The sequence below is a fragment of the Tachyglossus aculeatus genome, chromosome X1 (assembly GCF_015852505.1).
Source record: "Tachyglossus aculeatus isolate mTacAcu1 chromosome X1, mTacAcu1.pri, whole genome shotgun sequence".
Classification (NCBI taxonomy): domain Eukaryota; kingdom Metazoa; phylum Chordata; class Mammalia; order Monotremata; family Tachyglossidae; genus Tachyglossus; species Tachyglossus aculeatus.
Genome location: NC_052101.1, coordinates 56,633,174 through 56,656,242, shown reverse-complemented (window position 1 = coordinate 56,656,242; position 23,069 = coordinate 56,633,174). Strand labels below are relative to the sequence as shown.

Here is a 23,069-nt window from a genome sequence, read left to right as displayed (position 1 = left end):
TCCCACCGCCTCCCCCTCTCCTACCTTGTTTCTTCTAGATTTTTTGTATAGCCTTTTGTCAGGTTTCTCCAAAATGCTTTCATATCAGTTATCTCATTTTATCCTTACAATATGTCTGTGAGGTAGGGAGGGGCAGGTAATTATTATCTCCACTTTTACAGAAGAGAAAATCCAGGCCCAGAAAGGTTGCTACTTGCCCAAGGTGGGCCAGTGATAGAGCTGTGACTAGAACTCAGGTCTCCTCTCCCACAGTCCCAAGGTTTTCCCATTAGGCCACTCCACTCTATCCTTCTTCCACCTAAATAGTCACTGAATTCTACCCATTCCACCTTAGAAATTGCACTTCCTTCATATTATATTTCTTCTGGGTATTTTTCTTTGGTGTTTACCCTTTTCCCCCTATTTTGGGGGTAGCATCTTCTTAGTTTTTCATATGTGTAAATGCATCTATGGATAATAGGTGTGTATACTGTTTATGTAAAGTATGTTTTGATGTTCATTTGTGACTGGTAGGTGTTTTCTCATGCCCGTGACATAATCAGAGTAGGGCCAACGGGGCAGCTGCCTTGGGCAGAGCTGAGAAGGGGATCGGGAATGTGTCACAGAGTTCTAATTACCAACAAAATGCAAATAGAGCCACCTTGCGGTCTCAGAAAACCAGAAATAGACAAAACTACTACTACCAGCCTTCCCATCCTTCAAGCCTCTGCATCTCGCAAACAGCTTCACCAGGGACCCAATTGCAATCTGTGGCTTGCTGATCTAAGACTCCCGTGGCAAATGAAAGGCTTCTGCAAAAACTTTGTGGTTTAGATTCCTCCACTTGAAACACTAGGCTTCAATCTGCCCCTCCCACCACTTCCTCTGATTGGTTCCCCTAGGCAGGAACCGGTTGGGTCCCCCATGAAAGTGATGCACTCTCCTCTGGTTTGGAACACAGGAGGTTGGGTACTGTGGGCACCGAGTACCCGCTGTGTCTTGCCTCTTATGGCAGCTGACAGTTTCCCAGACCACCTCCGGGGGAGGGGGGCAGAGAAGGGAGTTTAGAGTTTAGGGTGGAAGGGAGAGAGCCTGGTAGGGTTTCAATACCTTTTGGCATTGGATACTAAACTGCAAAGGAGTGGGAGGGAAAGCTGAAAATATTCCCCAGCCCTTGCCCAAGGATTGGCGCTGGTAGCTTTTCTCCTGCTTCCCCACAAATCCCCGCAAAAAACCCTGGGCTTTTTTCCATGCTGGGAGCAGGACTAGGAGAGGTCAGAGGAGGCAAGCAGTTGGGATCTTTGCTTCCAGCTTCAGTAGAAGCAACATAGCTTAGTGGATAGAGAAGCAGCATGGCTCAGTGGAAAGAACACGGGCTTTGGAGTCAGAGGTCAGGGGTTCAAATCCCAGCTCCGCCAATTGTCAGCCGTGTGACTTTGGGCAAGTCACTTAACTTCTCTGTGCCTCAGTTACCTCATCTGTAAAATGGGTATTAAGATGGTGGGACAACCTGATCACCTTGTAACCTCTTCAGCGCTTAGAACAGTGCTTTGCACATAGTAAGTGCTTTATAAATGCCATTATTATTATTATTATAGAGCGCGGGTTTGGGTGTCAGAAGGATCTGGGTTCTAATCCCAGTTGTGCCACTTGTCTGCTGTGTGAACTGGGGCAAGTCACTTAACTTCTCTGTTTCTTAGTTACCTCATCTGTAAAATGGGGATTAAGACTGTGAGCCCCATGTGGGACAGGGACTGTGTCCAACCTGGTTTGCTTGTATCCACTCCAGTGCTTAGTACAGTAAGTACTAAGTACAGTACTTAGTAAGTACTTAGTACTTACTAAGTACTTAGTACAGTAAGTACAGTAAGCACATAGTAAGCACTTAACAAATACTGTTATCACTATTACTATTATTATTATTTTAAAATTGGAAATAAATGGACAGATCCTGTTCCCACAAAAATTGGAGGCAATTGGGTGATCTCTGGGGAGGTGGTCCTGCAGTGGAGGGAGTCCCACCCTGCCTCCAACCCCCCACCATGCCCCCTCTTTACTAGCAATGCCAAGATCTACCGTAAACATGCTTGAGAAAGTGAACGATTGCTTTATAAAGCCACTTTTAAAACAATCTCAGACTTGGGGAATTTACCAAACAAGAGGATCTCTGTCCACACAGTCAGGTTAGATTCATGCTAACGCGCCAGAGTCCATACTTCCTTAGCCACTTTCACTGCTTCCTAGCCATACCACCTCAAGCGAGTCACTCTTTTCCAACCAGCCTCAATCCTCCCTAAGCAACTTGAGCTCCAGTGGACAGCAAATTTAGCCAGTCCCTGAAGGCAGCAGCAACTGACATAATGCACAGAGCACAAAAGCAGAGATCCAACAAATACAGCCCAAAAGGACTTTAAGGGAAAGTGACTCTGCTGGGGTTGCCTACTTCTTGAACCCTCACAGGTTGAGGGGTCAACTACAGTCTTGGTGCCCCAGGCCCACAGTATAGAGAAGCAACATAGCCAAGTGGAAAGAGCAGGAGCCTGGGAGTCAGAGGACTCGGGTTCTAATCCCAGCTCTGTCACTTGTCGGCTGTGTGATCTTGGGCAAGTCACTTCACTTCTCTGGGCCTCAGTTACCACATCCATAAAATGGGGATTAAGACTGTGAGCCCCGGGTGGGACTGTGGCCCACCTGATTAGCTTGGATTTATCCCAGAGCTTAGTACAGTACCTGGCACATAGTACGTGCTTAAGAAATACCATAAACCCCTCCCCCAAAACAGGTCTTCTGTGTGCCCTGGTATCTCTGGCCATCTATGGTGTCTCTGGTCAGCGCCCACTCCACCCCCAGGGCAGTTCAAGTGCAACCTCAATGCCCCTGAGGGAGAGTCACAAGCCTGTGAAACCACATGACATCCCTGAAGCTAGGCTGGAAAGCAGCTTCGGGGAAGAGCCAGGCCTGGAACAAGAGCTCAGTAATCAATCAATCAGTCAGCCAGTCAATCAGTGGTATCTATCAAGCCCTTTACTGTCTAAAGAGAACTTTGCTAAGGACTTGGGAGAATATAATAATAGAGAAGCAGCATGGCTTAGTGGGTAAAGCCCGAGCCTGGGAATCAGAAGGACCTCGGTTCTAATCCCAGCTCCGCCACCTGTCTGCTGCATGACCTTGGTGGGCAAGTCACTTAATTTCTCTGTACCTCAGTTGCCTCATCTGTAAAATGGAGATTAAGACCGTGAGCTCCATGTGGGATAGAGACTGTGTCCAACCGTGGCTTAGTGGAAAGAGCACGGGCTTGGGAGTCAGAGGTTGTGGGTTCTAATCCCGGCCCCACCACTTACCAGCTGTGTGACTTTGAGCAAGTCACTTAACTTCTCTGTGCCTCAGTTCCCTCATCTGTAAAATGGGGATGAAGACTGTGAGGCCCACATGGGACAACCTGATTACCTTGTATCTACCCCAGCACTTAGAACAGTGCATGGCACATAGTAAGTGCTTAACAAATACCATTATTATTATTATTAGCTTGCATCTACCCCAGCGCTTAGTACAGTGCCTGACACATAGAAAGCACTTTAACAAATGCCATAAAAAAACAGAGTACGTAGACACGATCCTGGCCCTCAAGGAGTTTTACCACTGTCAACAGATACTGCAGCTGCCACCCTGGCCATAGCTTTGGGTCACCCCAGGGCACATTAGTCGCCACTGCTGGGCATTTGCCTGAAATCCTGATTTAGTAGTAAGACCTTCCCAGAGGGTGTGAGGTGCTAGGTAGCCACATGTTGAGGACTATCTGACCCTTTGATCGGGCTATTGACAGATTTCCTTGAGATTAACCTGAGCTGGTGGCAGAAGTTTCCATTATTTTGCTATCATTGTCTCTATTTACCCTGTCTTTAGGACTCTGATCCCTTAGGGTCTCTGGAGACCTGTATTATTATTATTATTCATAATAATATTATATATATTATAACAATAATAATAATGGATTTGTTAAGCGCTATGTGCCAAGCACTGTTCTAAGCTCTGGGGTAGATAAAAGGTAATCAGGTTGTCCCACGTAGGGCTCACAGTCTTAATCCCCATTTTACAGATGAACTAACTGAGGCACAGAGAAGTGAAGTGACTTGCCCAAGGTCACACAGCAGACAAGTGGCAGAGCCAAGATTAGAACCACAACCTCTGACTCCCAAGCCTGTGATCTTTCCACTAAGCCACACTGCTTCTCTAGGCTGCTTCACTACTTACTCATAAAGTCTGGGGAAATATCATCTCTCTATCTAAGGTGACCAGAAATCTGGCCAAAAGATGTGAAGCCAGATAAGGGCAAAGAGGGAGGTGGGCCTGGGGAGAAGAGGAGTGGGGGGGGGGGGGGGAATTAAAAGGAGAGAAAGGAAAAGAGGATAGGGAAAAGGGAAGAGGGAGGAGGAAAAGGGGTAGAGGAGGTAGAGTGAGATGGGGTGGGGGGAGAGGGGTTTACCTCTACAATTGAGCTGCTATGTCTGTCGCCAACCTCTTCTCTCCACCATTGCCCAGTTCTGTCAGTTTGGCCAGGGTTGGATTGCCATCATTGCCCTGGCCTACAATGGAACGCCTAATGGATCCCACCTCAGGCTTTTTGGACACTGGGCCACAATCCTGAGAAGCATTACTGTTCTGCCTAATGTGGGATTTCTGTTCACCTTATTCCCACCCCACGGCCATGGCAGCATTGAACTGCTCTAATTTGGAGCGGTCATATCTTGTTGTTATGGCTGCTTTGCTTGGAATACTTCTTGTTCTCTGAGCTGCCATCAAGGCTGGGATCTAGAATTAAGGCACTTAGTTACATTTATTCTCAGTCTCTGTCATGGGCTCCTCCTTCCCCCCACCATCCCCTAACTGTAGGGGTCCCTCAGGGGTCAGTTCTTGGTCCCTTTCTATTCTCCATCTATGCTCACTCCCTTGGAGAACTAATTCGCTCCCACGGCTTCAAATATCATCTCTATGCGGATGACACCCAAATCTATACCTCCTCCCCTGTTCTCTCTCCCTCCTTCCAGGCTCGTATCTCCTTCTGTCTTCAGGACATCTCCACCTGGATGTCCGCCCACCACCTAAAACTCAACATGTCCAAGACAGAGCTCCTTATCAATCAATCAATCGTATTTATTGAGCGCTTACTGTGTGCAAAGCACTGTACTAAGCGCTTGGGAAGTACAAGTTGGCAACATATAGAGACAGTCCCTACCCAACAGTGGGCTCCTTATCTTCCCTCCCAAACCCTATCCTCTCCCTGACCTTCCCGTCACTGTGGACGGCATGACCATCCTACCCATCTCACAAGCCCACAACCTTGGTGTCATCTTTGACTCTGCTCTCTCATTCACCCCACATATCCAATCTGTCACCAAAGCCTGCCGGTCTCGCCTTCACAACACCGCCAAGATCTGCCCTTTCCTCTCCATCCAAACCGTATGATCACTCTTGATGATCACTCATCTTATCCCAACTGGATTACTGCATCGGCCTCCTTTCTGACCACTCAACCTCCTGCCTCTCTCCACTTCAGTCCATACTTCGCTCTGCTGCCTGGATTTTCTTTCTACAGAAACATTCTGGGCATGTCACCCCCCTCCTCAAAAATCTCTAGTGGTTGCCTGTCAACCTCTATAGCAAACAAAAACTCCTCACTATTGGCTTCAAAGCTCTCCATCACCTTGCCCCTTCTTTACTCACCTCCCTTCTCTACTTCTACATCCCAGTCTGCACACTCTGCTCCTCTGGTGGTAACCTTCTCACTGTGCCTCATTCACGCCTGTCCCGCCATCAACCCCTGGCCCACGGCACCCATGCATCTCTGGCCTGGAACGCCCTCCCTCCTCAAATTCGCCAATCACACTTACCTCCCCACCCCTTCAAAGCCCTACCTCCTCCAAGAGGCCTTCCCAGACTAAGCCCCCCTTTCCCTCAGCTCCCCGTCCCCTCCGCATTGCCCTGACTCGCTCCCTTTGCTCTACCCCCCCGGCCCCATAGCACTCGTGTGTGTGTGTGTGTGTGTGTGTGTGTGTGTGTGTGTGTGTGTACATATCTATAATTCTATTTATTGCTATTGATGCCTGTTTACTTGTTTTGATGTCTGTCTCCCTCCTTCTAGACTGTAAGCCTGTTGTGGGCAGGGATTGTCTCTTTTTATTGCTGAATAGTACTTTCCAAGTGCTTAGTACAGTGCTCCACACACAGAAAGCACTCAATATATATTATTGAATGAATGAATACTGCATGCTAAGTGCTGAGGGAGATACAGGCTATTAGATCGGAAACAGTCCCTGTCTCACATGGGACTCACAATCTCTCTTATTCTCAGTTTCCAGATGAGGAAATTGAGCCCCTGAGAGGGTAACTGGCTTGGCCAAGGTCACACAGCAGGCCAATGACCAGGTGTCCAGACTTTCAGCTCCATGCCTCTTCTACCAGACCATGCTGCCTTCCAAAATTAGAGGCCAGGTTAATCCAATCCCTCAGGGCAGGGACTAGGAGAAGGAAGCTGGAGTCCTTGGGAGATTTGCTTGCATTTGGAATGCAGTTTGCACTGCATATGCAAAATATTCAAGGTTGCACCTCAAATTTGATTTGAATCATAAACCGCATGCACCCAAGATTCTAAAAGGGAAAGGCAGACACACAACGTTGTGAGTTGTACCTATGTTTCCAGGCTTTGGAATGCAACAAGGATCCCTGATAACTCTATCTGCCCAAGGGACTGGAAATTATTTTGTTATTATCCTAGGCAGCTTAGCTACCAGGAGCCTTGAATAGGGATGGGAAGAGAGGGGAGAGCAGGAGGGTTGAGAAGAATGGAGTATTCGACAACTCCATTTCCTAGCCTTTTCATGAGAAGCAGCTTGGCCTAGTGGAAAGAGCACAAGCCTGGGAGTCCGAGGTCCTGAGTTCTAATTCCGACTGCCACTTTTCTGCTGCGTGCCCTTGAGAAAGTTGCTTAACTTTTCTGTGCCTCAGTTACCTCATCTGTAAAGTGGGGATGAAAACTGGGAGTCCTAGGTGGGATAGGGAGTGTATCCAACTCGATTATCTTGTATCTATCCCAGTGCTTAGTACAGTTCCTGGCACATAGTAAGTGCTTAACAACTGCCATTAAAAAAAATTACCTGGCCCGTGGAAAGGGAGGTAAAAGTGAAGAAAGACTGGAAAATACTGATGTTTTAAGGCAGTTACCCATCTCAGGAACCAAAGTTAATCAATCTCAACACGCACCTTCCAGGACAGAGAACTGCACACTGAATTCCCACTGTTCAGCCCTTCATGAAATATTCAGTGAGTCAGTCCCTCCTGGCACACAGAAAACCTCCAGCTGCTTGTCTCCCTTGCTTTGCCCCATCCCAGCCATTGTGAGACTCAACAGGGAAGAGCTAAGTGATCAAGAGTTGGCCATCTGTGGCAACTAATCAATTCCATTCCAGCTGGCCTATGCACTCTCTAGTTCTCTCTCCCCATCTTTCTGGCTCATTTTCTTATTCACCTCCATTGATCATAGCCCCTCAGTCTCCGTCCTGCCCTGCCCTGTTCCCTCCACTCATTTGTAGTTTGTTTCCCCTGCCTTTGCCTAATGACACAAAAGCCCAGGCAGGAAGTGGGTATTGATGTCCTTGCATTAACCAGTGGGGCAGATAACCTTTCTGTCCTCTCAAAGCCTAGGGTCAGCCTGGCTCTCCCTGCTTCATGAAATTGACTGCTACTTTCCACCCAAGGGATTGAAAATAAAAATAATTTCTCTCCAAGAACTGTGATCCTGATAATCACTGACCTGGTGCCAGCAGGTGGCATAATTCTGTGCCTACACACTAAGGAGAAGCCAGCGCTTAAAACAGTGCTTTGCACATAGTAAGCACTTAATAAATGCCATCAAAAAAAAAGACCAATATGCATCCCTGCTCATAGCTCATTTTTCTCAACCTGTCTGACCCACGCTCTGCAAAGACTCAGAGGCCTATATGGTACGGCAAGCCATAGTGCATCCCTTTCACTAGTAAAGGGGGTTGGGAGGGGAGTAGTAGCAGTAATTGTTGTAGTGATAGCAGTAGTAGTAGTAATGGTGTTCATTAAGCAACTCGTGGGGTTTTAATTTGCTTCTTTCCAGTGCAACACCATCATTTTTTAATGTGGTCCAATCAGCAGTGGCTATTAATACTGCTGTTACTACTAAGTAAAGATCAAGCTTGGGTATGAGGCAGGGCCAGGGTTTGGCTTTGCAGTCCTTCAGGATTGGGATTGACTTTTCTAAACCCTGGGTAGGGAAGACAGCATGGATAAAGGTCAAATGGACACAGCAGTTAGGCACTTGGTGACTTTGGGCCTTTAATTTGTGAATCTGTAAGGGCCCCGAATCAGATGAGCATAATGGGACTACATGGGTGGTGTCTTCTGGCAATTTCGGGTTGGGATGAAAGTCTCCATCCTCCACCAGCTTCCCACGGTTCCTGCTCAGGGAGAAGCGTGGGAGCTAGCAACACGACAGTGGGGAGGAGGGAAGGCCGGCAGCAAAGTGGTACAATTAAGAAAAACCATCACCTCACCCTCCAGTAGCTATAGAAAATCTTGAAGAATGTGGTGGCCAATCAGATCTCACTGATCATTAATATCATCAGTCACACTGTTCATTGATCACCTAATGTGTGCAGAGCACTGTAAGGATCTGGGGAACACATAGATGTATAAGATGTAATCCCTGCTGTAGAGGGGCTTGCAATCTAATGGGAAGTCAAGAAGGCATAAACGGACAAATATACAATAATGGGAGGGCCTGAGCGTGGAGAGTGTAAGCTCCCAATAAATATGGCTGAATGGAGCTAAATGATCAAGACATTCCTTAAGTAGGCTCTCTTTCTCAAACTCTGCTAAGCAGCCCTAGAATATTTTGTTGCTAACTTTCCATTCTTTCTGAACTAACAGTTCTTTTTCCAATTATTAAGATGGTTTCTGATACCCCACTCATGTTATTTTTTGCAAGCATGCTCATGTGACCTCAGGACTGTAAAATTAAATAACTGATTTATAGTGATGCTAGTGGCCAAAATGAAGTGCCCATTAACATCCCTTTTACAGAGCCTTAACACACTTCAGTTAATGATAAAATTGGGAATCAAAGCAAAATCTTAATTTCCCTTTGGGTCCCCCCAACCCAGTCCATCCTGCTCTCCTTCCTTCTCTCTAGATGAAGACATAGGTTTGTGCTCGTAACATTGCCCGGTATTGGAAGGTATAAGGATTTGGGGATTTGGAACATGAGGGAGAACTTCAGCACAGTTCTTATGGTGTCCTTAATGATACAGGGTGACTTGTCTAACCAAGAATCCAGAAAAACACCATTATGTACAATAACGCAGAGTGGCTTAGTGACAAGAGCATGGGCTTGGGAGTCAGAGGTTATGGGTTCTAATCCAGGCTCTGCCACTTATCAGCTGTGTGACTTTGGGCAAGTCGCTTAACTTCTCTGGGCCTCAGTTACCTCATCTGTAAAATGGGGGTTAAGACTGTGAGCCCACATGGGACAACCTGATTACCTTGTATCTACCCCAGAGCTTAGAACAGTGCTTGGCACATAGTAAATGTTTAACAAATACCATTATTATTATTATTATTATTATTATTATCAGTAGTAATAATAGCACAAAGTAATGTGCTTTTTAAAATGGTATTTGTTAAACACTGTACTAAGCACTGGGATGTAGATACAGGATAATCAGATTGGACGCAGTCCATGTTCCACAAATCAATCAATCGTATTTATTGAGCGCTTACTATGTGCAGAGCACTGTACTAAGCGCTTGGGAAGTACAAATTGGCATCACATAGAGACAGTCCCTACCCAACAGTGGGCTCACAGACTAAAAGAATGGTGGCATTTATTAAGTGCTTACTATGTGCAAAGCACTGTTCTAAGTGCTGGGGAGGTTAACAAGGTGATCAGGTTGTCCCACGGGGGGCTCACAGTCTTCATCCCCATTTTACAGATGAGGTAACTGAGGCACAAAGAGCTCACATTCTAAGTGGGGGTGGAGGGGACAAGTTTTTAATCCCCATTTTACAGATAAGGCATAGATAAGTCATTGACTTGTCTGAGGTCATACAGCAGGCAGGATTAGAACTCAAATTGCCTGATTCTCAGTCCTCTCCTCTTTATTGATAGAACTTGTTAAGCGCTTACTATGTGCTAGGCATTGTACTGAGCGCCAGAGTGGATCCCAGCAAATCAGGATACCAGCAGTCCCTGTCCCACATGGGGCTCACAGTCTCAATCCCCATTTTACAATGAGGGAACTGAGGCACAGAGAAGTCCAGTGACTTGCCCAAGGTCATAGAACAGACAAGTGGCAGAGCTGTGATTAGAACCCAGGTCCTTCTGACTCTCTATCTATTAGGCCATGCTGTTCTTCAAATTGTTTCAATTGCAGCCTTGGCAAATTCTATTATTAGTAGTAGCATTTATCTACCAATATTCCCATTTGTCATCTCCACACTGATGGTGCCAGAAGGTCCTGGAACTGTGTGTTTCTCGGCATTAGGCTTCTCACCCTCTCTCATTACCCACCTCTTAATAATAATAATGGTATTTGTTAAGCGCTTACTGTGTGCTCAATCCCTGGTTATGGTTATTACCAGGAATTATCAAGTTTTACCAGGGTGGACTGGTTGCTCTGCACTCACCGTTTAGAGAGACACGATCCTTGCCTTCTGGGAACTGGCCTTCTAAGCGTAACAGGATGATAATAATAATAATGATGGCATTTATTAAGCACTTACTATGTGCAAAGCACTGTTCTAAGCGCTGGGGAGGTTACAAGATGATCAGGTTGTCCCACGGGGGGCTCACAGTCTTAATCCCCATTTTACAGATGAGGTAACTGAGACACAGAGAAGTGAAGTGACTTGCCCAAAGTCACACAGCTGACAATTGGCGGAGCCAGGATTCGAACCCATGAACTCTGACTCCAAAGCCCGTGCTCTTTCCACTGAGCCACGTAAACATCTGCAATGAGATAGCTTAGCCAAATGATAGCCGCCTACCTGGGCTTCTCCGATCTTCAGCTTTATTGGGAGGGGCTTCTTTCAATCTCTTCCCATGTTTACAGTTAGGGGCTGAGCCACATTCCAAAGGTCAACTTCCTCTGATTTGGAATAAGAACAGCTAGCTGACTGCTGCTGGCAGTTCAGTCTCCTGGGTCGGTGACCACCTAGTGGATCTGCAATGGTAGGGCGGAGGGAAGGGGTAAAGAAGAACCTGAAACCTTTTCTTTTATTATTATTAAACTCCTATTTGGGATGGGGCGGGGGTGAATGTTTGTTGCAGATCCAGTGAGATTGGCCCCCTTCCGCTGCGATGGCCATGCGTGCAATCCTCCCGTGGCAAACCTGGCCACCGGCCGGACCCCCGTTACGCTAACCACCTGCGGGCAGAATGCCACCGAACTGTACTGCTCTTACTTAGATGAACCGGCTCTCCTGCCCACCCTTTCAGGCTGTGGTCAGCCCAGGTGCACCAAGTGCAATGCTCAGCAGCCTGACAAGGCCCACCTGCCACCTGATATGACCGACGACTTCTTTGTTCATCCCGGTACCTGGTGGCAGTCAGCCCAGGGTGTCCACAGGGAGGAGATTCGGCTGGATTTAGAGACTGAGTTCTACTTGACCCATGTCATCGTGGTCTTCAAGTCCCCTCGGCCAGCTGCCATGATACTGGAGCGATCCCAGGACCATGGGCAGACCTGGCGGCCTTACAAATATTTTGCCATTAACTGCACTGCCACTTTTGGGCTCAAGGACGATCTCACTGAAGAAGGCTCAATCTGCACTTCCAACTATTCAGATGCAGTGCCCTGCACCAGAGGGGAGGTGAGTGGTTCTATTAAAGAAACTGGCATTGGCACTAACTTGAGTCTTCCTAGTCAGAGGCCAAGGTCTTGTTTCAGTGCAGGAAGTTGAGGTCTCTCGTACCCAACTGGGAGGAAGCTTTCTTTCTTCCTTTCACCTAGGCACAGCAGGAGTGGAGGGGAGAATCTAGGAACACATGCATCCCAATCTGGAGGGGAGAATCAAGCTGACTTTGTTCCCTGAATAATAATAATAATAATAATGATAATAATGATATTTGTTAAGCACTTACTATGTGCCAAGCACTGTTCTAAAGTTAGGACTCCACTGCCAGCAGGTATGGAGGGAAGTCTCTGGTATATCGCACATATCCATACATATATATACATAAAAATCATATACATTCACACACATGCCTACATATATGCGCATATATATATATATATATACGTACAGCACACACACATGCACACAAATATATATACACACACATATACACACCTTCCTACTTATAGAGCAGTACTTAGGTTCAAAGACAAAACTACTGATGGTGAGATAATACCCAGAGATGTTAATGTCACACTGAGAATCTCTTACTGTGCCCAAGAAACTACAGTCTGCATCTTTTCTGGCCCTTTGCTATCGTGGTAGGGAGAATGATGCATTTAACTCTCTCTCTCTCTCTCCCTCTCTCTCCCTCTCTCTCCCTCTCCCTCTCTCCACATGTAACATGTCTTTAGTATTCTGATAGTTGACAACCTATATCTATTTTGCTTTTCATATCATCCTAAAGTATTGAATACCCACATTTTCCCACAGTGTTTGTGTTTTTGTTCTTTGAGCTCTTCAGAAGAACTAACTTATTTTGGGGGAGTGTCAGTTTTCCTCTCAGGGAAAATTTGATTGGACCAAGAGAAGACAGCTTTACGATGTCTGGGTTCAAATTGAGTTGCATTCTGCAGCTCACCATCTGCTACCTGGAGCAACTTTGCCTTGGCATTAAAGACAAGGTGGCCAGCATTCATAAGTCTATAAAATATTGAAGGGATGGTTTACCCCAGGCCAGTGATTTATTCTGTAGCCCAGTGGCCGGAGAACAAAGTGGATGGAGGAGGTTAAGATGAGGTCAGTGGATGGTGGAATTTCTGGATGGTGTCGGGGATCTAGCATATTGTACTTGCCAGGGAGGGCCTGTGACTCAGTTGAAGAAGAAAGCCCGGAGTGAATACCCTGATCCCGTAACACAGGGTTTTGTCAGCCAAAAAAAAATGGAAGGACTTGATTGAATAGCCTGAGCAGTTGATTCATGGCTCCAATGACCAGGGGAATGTGGGGGCTTGGTTGGACTGAATGGATGGGGACCCTTCCTCATGGCTCCATTGATTCGGGGAATGTAGGCACCTGCACTGAACACTTGCTCACGGGTCCATTGAGCCGGGGAATGTGGACAGCTGGACTAACCAGCTGGAACTATTTGCTCATGGCTCCTTTGGCTGGTGGAATGCGAGCACCTTGGTGAGGCCTCGCTAGGGTCATTTGCCGTGCCGTACGTGACTGCCCTAGTTTTGGAGGAAGGAGGAAATAAAGAGCAACCCCCTCCAAAGCAGCACAGGGACCGGCAGATGGGCTGGAGTTTCTAGGTGAGGGTTTGTGACTGAGTCAGGAGATTTCACCAGGGGCTTTTTCAGATGGATTTGATCTTGCATATGTGCCAGTGGCACAGTGCAGCCTACAATAGAATTATCTACTGAACATCAGCAGACACCAACAACTACCTCTCTTCTGACCCCTCGCAACAAAAAAAGTAATGGAAGAAATATTTTATACACAGCAAGTATTTTAACTTGCCTGTCCACTCGAAAAAATGCCGAGCAAAAGAGAGTGAGGGAATCCCTATGGAAACAAAGCTTTGACTCGACTGATAGAGTCAGACTGACAGAGACTGTCACCTCTCATAATGCCGGGGCCAGAGAGCCCCCAGGGCAAGTACCTCTACTACGATGGCAAAAGTCTGCCAAATGAGAAAATAGATTTCAAATTGGAGCTAGCACATCCATAAAGGGAACCTAAGCCTGGGAACTAATGTGGCCTGCCCTCCAGTGCATTGGTGTGGAGGGCACAGTAATTCAATCCTTCCTTCAGAATAAAGGTCCAACAGGAGATGATACCAGAGACTGAGCCTGTTCCCTCAACTAACAGGGCATTCAGTGACCTGCACTAAAATGCATTCAGTTCGTCCAGAACGCGGGTTTTCACTATGCCATCTGAGTAGACGGTGATGACAAAACTCAGGGAACGTTCTTCCGACCACACGCGTCTCTCTGCTTACAGCGTGACGTGGTCTCAGTTTTGGTGCGCACGGCGTTAGGCGTGGTGTGAGTGCTAAATTTTGAGTTTTTCTTGACATGGAGTTCTGCAGAAAGGCAATCCCCATGTTCTGGAGGAACTGACTGTGTGATGGGTCACCACTGAAAAAGGAAGTCAGAACCATCTTTAAAGGAAAGGATTGTTTCTCCAGGAGTCAGTGTAGGGAAAGCCATTCACAGCTATCCTTTGCCCCTGCAAAATAGGCATCCTGCTTTTGCTATCTATGGGACAAATGATTTTTTGGGGTCTTAACCCTCCAGGTGTTGCACGTGGATATCTTGAACACTTAAGCCCCCAAAGCAAGTCCAAAGAACAGGGCCCTGCTCACATTTTCATTTCCTTCCTATGCTCCTGGTCCTGATGCTTTTCTTAGTGCCTTCACTGTGCAGACTGCTTGGCTGAAGCTATTTGGTCCCTGAAACCTCAGACTTGAGAAACAGTGCTACTTCTGGAGAGGAAACCATTCCTATTTGGAATCTCTATTTTTCAGTGCTAGGGAGTGGAAGACAAGGAGGTATGCTTCCTCCTTTTGGGACTCCTGAGCCTTAGGCCCATTCTCTTCCATTTACTGCCTTGGGGTGAGTTGACCTTGGGGTGAGGAAAGCTGGCGGCCTCATACTCTATTCAATTGAGAAGAATTAAGAATCCCCCACAACCGAGCAAGTTAAGATGATGGATGGTTTCCGTCCTATTTTTCAACCAGAAAAACCAAGGCAGATACATCAGGTGTTTCACACACAGAATCTGCTTAGGTCTTTCAGTGCGTGAAGCTTAGTTGATATTGATCAAGGACTTTAAGACCCTCAAAAGAAATGAACTATGAAAATGCTGACTAACCAGCTTAGTTCTGTATTGGTTTCCCAGGTGATCTACCGGGCCTTAACTCCAGCCAGTCAGATTGAAGACCCCTACGGCCCAGAAGCCCAAGACTTACTGAAACTCACCAATTTACGTCTCCTGCTCCTGAAGAGGCAGGATTGCCCCTGCCAGACAGGGAGGCTGCTGGAGAAGCCTCAGAGGTTCACCCACTATGCCATCTATGACCTGATCATCCGTGGGAGTTGCTTCTGTAATGGCCATGCAGAACAGTGCCAGCTAGCAAACGGGACAGGGGGCTCAGAGAATGTGGTGAGTGACCTTGACATCCTGAGCAAACCTCCTAGTTTGGTACCTTATTGCAGTAGTTCTCTTGCTCCTCCAGTCATCCCTTTGAAACCATCCAAACAAAATTTATGATGTCATACTTTTGGGGCAATGAGAGAGCGCTATTCTAATGTAGATGTAATGGAACACAGGCAGGCAAGTGAATTGAAACAGAGGTGGTGTTACTTTTGATGTGGAAATGCTTCTTAGTCTGGGTAACATCCACTGCCAGGGTTTCCTCTCTAGTGAGAAGCTTTTTGCTTCGCAGAATATCCTAAATAATAATAATGGTATTTGTTAAGCACTTACTATGTGCGAAGCACTGTTCTAAGTGCTGGGGGGGGGGGATACAAGGTGATCAGGTTGTCCCACATGGGGCTCACAGTCTTCATCCCCATTTTACAGATGAGGTAACTGAGGCACAGAGAAGTGAAGTGACTTGCCCAACGTCACACAGCAGACAAGTGGAGGAGCCGGGATTGGAACCCATGACCTCTGACTCCCAAGCCCCGTGCTCTTTCCACTGAGCTATGCTGCTTCTCCAAATGAGCTGCTTGGAATATTTCAGCTGTGGACTGATTCCTGAGCAGGGTTGAGGGCGAAAACCTGAAAACAGATTTGGATGAGCACAACTCAGCACGTGGCAGCTTTAGTTTGAGGTCATTTGGTTTCACTGAACTAGGCCAATGGAGCAGTTTTGAAACAGGGTGTGATTGGCTGTTGGCTTGGGCAGGGCAGACTAACACTTAGAGTGATGGCAAATACTCCAGAATTGCTCCAGGAGCCACAGAATCACCAGGCGAGAATGGATCCCTGCAGCTAAAAACCCCTGACATGTAGGCGTCTGTCCTATTCTTAAAACTCTGTTGTACCTCTGTTATTTTATATGGGGACCTGGTCATTTATTCCCCAACTGTGATATGCTCACGTCCCTGTGGGGAGCCCAGTGGCACAGACACACATCTGTCAGTTGGAGATGAAAGAAGCAGCATGGTGTAGTGGCTAGAGCATGAGCCTGGGAGTCAGAAGGTTGTGGGTTCAAATCCTGACTCCACCACTTGTCTGCTGTGTGACCTTGGGCAAGTCACTTCACTTCTCTGGACCTCAGTTTTACCTCATCTGTAAAATGGGGATTGAGACTGTGAGCCCCATATGGGTCAGGGACTGTATCTAACCTAACTTGCTTATACCCACCCCTGCACATAGTACAGTGTCTGGCACATAGCAAGTACTTCACAAATACCATAATCATTATTACTATTATGAGACACACATCAGTCGATTGGAGACAAGAGACAGACCACTCCATGGTGTAGTGGATAGAGCACAGGCCTAGGAGTCAGAAGGTCATGGGTTTGAATACCAGCTCTGCCATGTGTTTGCTGTGTGACCTTGGGCAAGTCACTTTACTTCTCTGTGCCTCAGTTACCTCATCTGTATAATGGGGATGGAGACTGTGAGCCCCATGAGGGACAGGGACCATATCCAACCTGATTTGCTTATATCCACCCCAGTACTTAGTACAGTGCCAGGCACACAGTAAGCGCTTAACAAATTCCACTACTATTATTATTATTATAATTATTATAAAAGTTGGTCTACTGGAAAGAACAAGGGTCAGAGGACTTGGGTGGATTACCTCACCTACAATGCTTAAACTTCACTGACCTCACCATGACCCCTAGATCCCTGCCCTCCAATCAGCCCATCCTAGTCCTCTTCTCCCACTACACCTCCCCCTTCACCTCCCCAGCCCAACCCCTGCCTACCCTTTCATTGTCCTCACTCCATCCCTGTCATCCCCTCCCCCTACGCCGGCCCCTATCAATTCACTCTCATCCAACCTCCTCCACCCCTTGTGTCATCCCCTCCCCCAAACCCCACAGCCTCAACCAAGTGCGGCCTGTGGAACTCCGGCTCTGTCGTGGGGAAGCTTCCCTTCATCCTTGACTTGTTCCTGACCCAATCACTCCTCCTCCTCTCCCACACTGAAACCTGGCCCTCCCCACATGACACTGTCTCCCCTGCTGCTCTCTTCAGAGGAAGCCTGATCTTCACCCACTCCAATGTATTAAAAAGTGTCCCGCCCCACCACTGAAGCAACAAAATGTTACATTCTTGGAAAATGAATAAGTTCCATAGCATTATTTAAGAGCCCTTACAAGCTCCATCTGAAATTGAAACCATAAAATAGTAAGTGGTTTACCGGGGCCGGGCAGGTGGGCGTCTGTGAAAGTGATTCATAGGTAAAAGTGGCCAAACCAACATTGCTTTAACAACACCAGGCCACACTTCAGAATCTTAGAGAAGAGGCTTACAGAAGCCTGCATATTGACACGCAAATCAAGTTCAGGAATATGCACGTCCAGGGGTGGAATGGCATCATCATTGAACATGAAGGGCAGCTATTTCTATATATGGGAAACTGAGACGAATTTAATCAGCTAGTGCTTTAGAGGGCACAGGCATTCCCTGCCAAGGCAATGGGTCATTTAATCTCTACTCATTTGGTTGAAATTGGGTGACTGGTGCATACTTTATTTCATTTTTAAATAAACTACAGATCTGTAAATCTTCCAAGATTACTATTGAGAAATTGGGGGATATTCTTAGCCTCCATGCATGGAAAAATACGGACCCATCTTAGACCAACTGAATACACTGAATGGCAAAATTTGCTAATGATGAAATGGAATAGAAATGCACCATTTAAAAGACAGCTGAGGGAAGAATACAGTCTCTATTGAGGGAAGCAGCATGGCCAAGTGGAAGTCAGAGGACCTTGGTTCTAATCTAATTGCCTATTGTGTGACCGTCAGCATTGCTCATTTTCCTCAAATGGGGATTGAATAACTCGTGGTCCCGTCCCGTCCCGTCCCCCCGCCCCCCCCCCCCCGCCTACGTATACTGTGAGCCGCATGTGGGACAGGACCTGTGTCCAACCTTATTAACTTACATCTACCCCAGTGCTTAGAATAACACTTGACACATAGTAAGTGCCTAAAAATAACAACAATAATAATAACAACAACAACAATAATAACATCTGTCTTCTATCCCAAGCTTTGAAATTCCGTAGAGTAGTTCTGGGTTTTCGGTATTCTATGGGCCAATTTTCATAACCTTCTGAGTTCTCTTCCATATGTAGAACTTGGAACTCTGGTAATAGGTGCTCTAACATGCACAGTTGGTAGAAAATTGGATAGACGTTTGATGTCTATAGAAGCGTTACATTCAGTGCACAGGAATGAGCAAAATCTGTCCCATGGACAGCAATCCTGAAGGGTTTTAATCCCATGAGAAGCAGCGTGGCTTAGTGGAAAGAGCCTGGGCTAGGGAGATAGAGGTCATGGGTTCTAATCCTGCTCTTCCACTTGTCAGCTGTGTGACTTTGGGCAAATCACTTAACTTCTCTGTGCCTCAGTTACCTCATCTGTAAAAAGGGGGATTAAGACTGTGAGCCCCACGTGGGACAACCTGATTACCTTGTGTCTACCCCAGTGCTTAGAACAGTGCTTGGCACACAGTAAGCACTTGTGCTTGACAAATACCATCATTAGCATTAAGAAAATGAAGTGGAATTTAGTGGAAAATTGCCAGATGAAGTAATAGGAAAGACCAAAAGCACATCCTCAAACTCTCTCCTGTATCTTCTCCCAACACCTCCATGCCCCCTATCTCTTGGACAGGTAGAGAAGGGGAGAAAAAGAGAGCCATATTACTTCAAAACTATTCTCCTTTGAATGTGCTACACACAGCAAGCACTCTGTGCATAGCATTGATTCTCGCTGGACAAGTTCATTCATTGTCATATTTATTCAGCACTTACTGTGTGCAGGCCACTGTACTAAGTGCTTGGGAGAGTACAATACAACAGTAAACAGACACGTTCCCTGCCCATGGCGATCAGAAGGTGGGGAGCAAGAGACTCACACTAGGGCAGTCAAGCCAAGGGTGAGAAGAAGGACTTAGGGGAGCAAAGCAAACCTTTGTAGGCATGCTGGGTCAAGATTTGGCTGAGAAGCAGCGTGGCTTAGTGAAAAAGCACGGGCTTGGGAGTCAGAGGTCGTGGGTTCTAATCCCGGCTCCACCACTTGTCAGCTGTATGACTTTGGGCAAGTCATTTAACTTCTCGGTACCTCAGTTACCTCATCTGTAAAATGGGGATTAACACTATGGGCCTTATGTGGGACAACCTGATTACCTTGTATCTACCCCAGTGCTTAGAATGGTGCTTGGCACATGAACACACTTAACAAATACTATTATTATTATTATTATTTGGCAACTTTGGAAAATAAGTCAGCCCTCAAACCTGCTCCTGACCTTCTGCTCCTTTATGTTTGAACCTGAACTAGACAGGCAATCACTGAGGCCTCACTGTTGGCAGACCTTGTGAACTCTGAGGGTGCACAGGGCTTTGGGGTAGGGGAGGAACTGGCTGGAACTGACATGAAAAAAGGAAAGTGGGGCTGTATGCTGGGAGGTATTTGTCTGGAAGAAGAGGTATCACATGGTGCCCCTCTTTCCTAGCCTTTCCCCAACACTTGCTGGCATAGTGGCCAGTGGTCTGATTTTACAACGGACAGTTTTCAGACAGCCTACTCTGGTCTGTCCAGTGCAGATATGGCACCGGCTGCATGGGTCCGGTATATTTATTTTCAGCACCGAGCCTCCCCCTGTGCCAAGTTCCTCAGCTCAGACGTGGTGCCCAAATTTACCCGTACGTGGGAAGGGAATGCTCCAGAAAAAATCGGAAGGGTCAGAACACCACAAAGGACTGCTCTAGGTTTGGGTGAATTCAGTTGAAAGAGAATGTATGCAAAAAATTGTGTGCCAGCATAATACGTGTGCCATCAGGTGTGTCTTGGGGTCTGGCTCTTCTGAGTGCTGTCTCAGGCTGCCTTACTTGTGGAGGGTCCCTTGAGAAAGGGAGGGGACCCATCTTCGTCTGGCTCCTACTGCTGCTTCTACCGAATCCCATTACAGCCATTTTGCCTGGGGCAAAGGGGAGATCTTTACTTCCCCCGACTCAACCTTAACTGCCCGTGCCATGGGGCAAGAAAGATGTTGTGGGGCCCTCCTCTTTTCGAAGGCAAAATGGGATAGGTCTGTGGTGTACAGCTGCCCACCGTGAGGTCTGAGACACTTGCTCTGCATTGTATTAGCCACTTTGAGTTTTTGAGGTGTAGGGAGCAAGAGTTCCTGCTCTCCTGCTACCCCAGGAAGGGGTTAAAGTTGGTGGAGAAACCAAAAAAATGGGCCTCCAGTTGAAATTCAGTATGTGTACCTATGATAACTTCCTCCTTTTAGGTTGCAGTTTCCTATTTGGCTCAATCCCCTGGGAGAAGTAAGGCTTTTAAAAAACAATTTAAACACACAGCCCTTTCTTTAGTGCACCCTTCAGGGAAAGAAAGACAATATAGATGCAGACAAACAGATTAAAAGATCACAGTTATTCCAGTGTCCAGACAGCTGTTCAAAAATCAAATAAATGCCGAATAACATGTTATTTATAAATAGCTGTGGGATAAGGGCATATGTGCAAACAAGATAAGCAAGCAGGTTGGAAATCAGTTATTTCACTTTCAGAAAAGGGCCATTCCCCTTTCACACCCCCTGCTATAATCACACATCTCTCTTCCGAACCCCCAGATGGCCACCAATTGTTCCCTATACCATGATCAAAATCTAACAGAGTTTAAAGTCCTTAATTCGAACTCATTTTATCCTTGCCCCTGCTCTGCCTCCTCCCTCTCTCTCTCCTTCAGTCACACCAGTTTGCTATGTGCCACATTTGCTCTTCCTTGACCCTTCTCTTCCTCCTCCTCTTCCTCCTCCTCCTCTTTTTCTTCTTCCTCCTCCTTCTCTTCCCTAGAGTCTCCTTCTCTAGGAAATCTACCCAAATCAGGCAAGAGAAGCTTTGGACCTTTTCCCCTGATATCTGTCGGGCATATGACACCCTGATGATTGGCTAGCCTCAGAATCTGTGTCTGTGGCAGCATATCTCCTGGTAACAGTGGTTTAGGGAGGGTCCCGGGGTTTGTTTGGGCTGAAGAGGAGTCTGAGAATTAGTGAGGGGGTGGTGTCTTGGGACAGGAGAGGCTGGTGGTGCAGTGGAAAAAACTGCCACCTCCCTGAACTAAATATTTGAAATCCCATATGGATCATCTAAGCTTCACCTTATATATACTGTATTTTACCAATCAATCAGTGGTTGATTCCCCTCTTAGGGTCACACCTGGGGAGTTTCCAGTACTCTACCAGTCTCTGCTCTAAGAGGGAGAGTCAAGCAGAGGGATATCCATTCCATTCCTAGCTTGGGCAGTGGCTAGCAAGTGGATGGCGATCTGCTACAAGTCAAAACTCACCTGTGCTGGGCAGCAGCAGCAGCAGGGGAAAGAGTTGAGGGCATATTTTTTACCAAGAAAACCCTATGGATCTGCTATCAGAACGATAGTAGATGGAGGTGGGGTGTTCTGGGAGAGATGTGTCCATGGCGTCGCCATGGGTAGGACACGACTCGACAGCATACGACAACAACAACGGTGGTTGATATTAAGCATGTACTTGTAAATGGATGAAACGTGGTGCGCAAAGATAGCAGCTGTAGGTGCACAAGATAAGGTTCGCAAAGGTACCAATGATGCAAGGCATTCCAAGGCATGCAAAGCTGGGTTTTGTAAGCAGATTCAATAGGGAAGCATACTCACACGCCGATCGGTGCAGGGAGAAGCCCTAACAACTGCATGCAGAACAGTAGAGGGAGGGGGACTGTGGGCGCGTTATCGCCTTGGGAAGTATCCTCCGGACCAAGTCCGGCGTTTCTCTCCCCCCCGCTTCCCCCGCCCCCCCATCCAGACTTTTGTGTTCATCCTCGCTCTATGAGATAATGACTACATTCCCGGAGTTGGGCCATCCTGCACCTGGTGCAGCGATGCGGTTCTTCTTTATCAGGGACCTTCCTCCCAGGAATATGAAACAAGGGGACCACAGTTTTCGGGTTGGCACGGGGAGAGGAGATATGTGGTGTGTTCGTTCAGGCCTCGCGCGCTAGATTGGATAAGTGCCACTAAAAGCCCTCCTTGTTATTCTTCCACTGAATCCCCTGTACAATACTATGCCCTTGGGAGAGTTCACTGGAGAAGGGAGACCCAATCTCTGTTCTTTCGCAGTGTAGCAGCAGAGATAGACATTAAAATAAATTACAGTTAGGGGAAGCAACTAAGTATGAGGATATGGACATAAGTACTGTGGGGGATATTTACTGTTTTGGCTGTTTGTAATCAGTCAATAGTATTTATGGAGTGCTTACTAAGGGAAGAGCACTGTCCTAAGCACTTGGGAGAGAACAATACTGCAGACTTAGCAGACACATTCCCTGCCCCTAATCTCTCTTGTCTATAATAATAATAATTATGGTATTTATTAAGCGCTATGTGTCAAGCACTGTTCTAAGAGCTGCGGTAGATACAAGGTAATCAGGTTGTCCCACGTGGGGCTCAGAGTCTTAATCCCCGTTTTACAGATGAGGTAATGGAGGCACAGGGAAGTTAAGTGGCTTGCCCAAGGTCTCACAGCAGAAAAGTGGCAGAGCCAGGATTAGAACCCACATCCTCTGACTCCCAAGCCCATGCTCTTTCCACTAAGCCACACTCTTTGAAACTTCTTATGGACAAGGACCATGTCTTTTCTATATTGTGTACTTC

General features: G+C 46.9%; 1 protein-coding gene and 1 non-coding gene across 2 annotated transcripts in view; one reads left to right on the top strand and one right to left on the bottom strand.

Annotated features, from left to right (window-relative positions):
- The window catches only part of UROC1 (urocanate hydratase 1), a 177,938-nt gene that overhangs the window by 87,281 nt on the left and 67,588 nt on the right, over nucleotides 1–23,069 (bottom strand). The gene's annotated exons all lie outside the window — the stretch shown is intronic.
- On the top strand, nucleotides 21,584–21,721 carry LOC119920044. Its single transcript, XR_005447814.1, has one exon. It is a non-coding gene; the product is annotated as a small nucleolar RNA SNORA7 (small nucleolar RNA).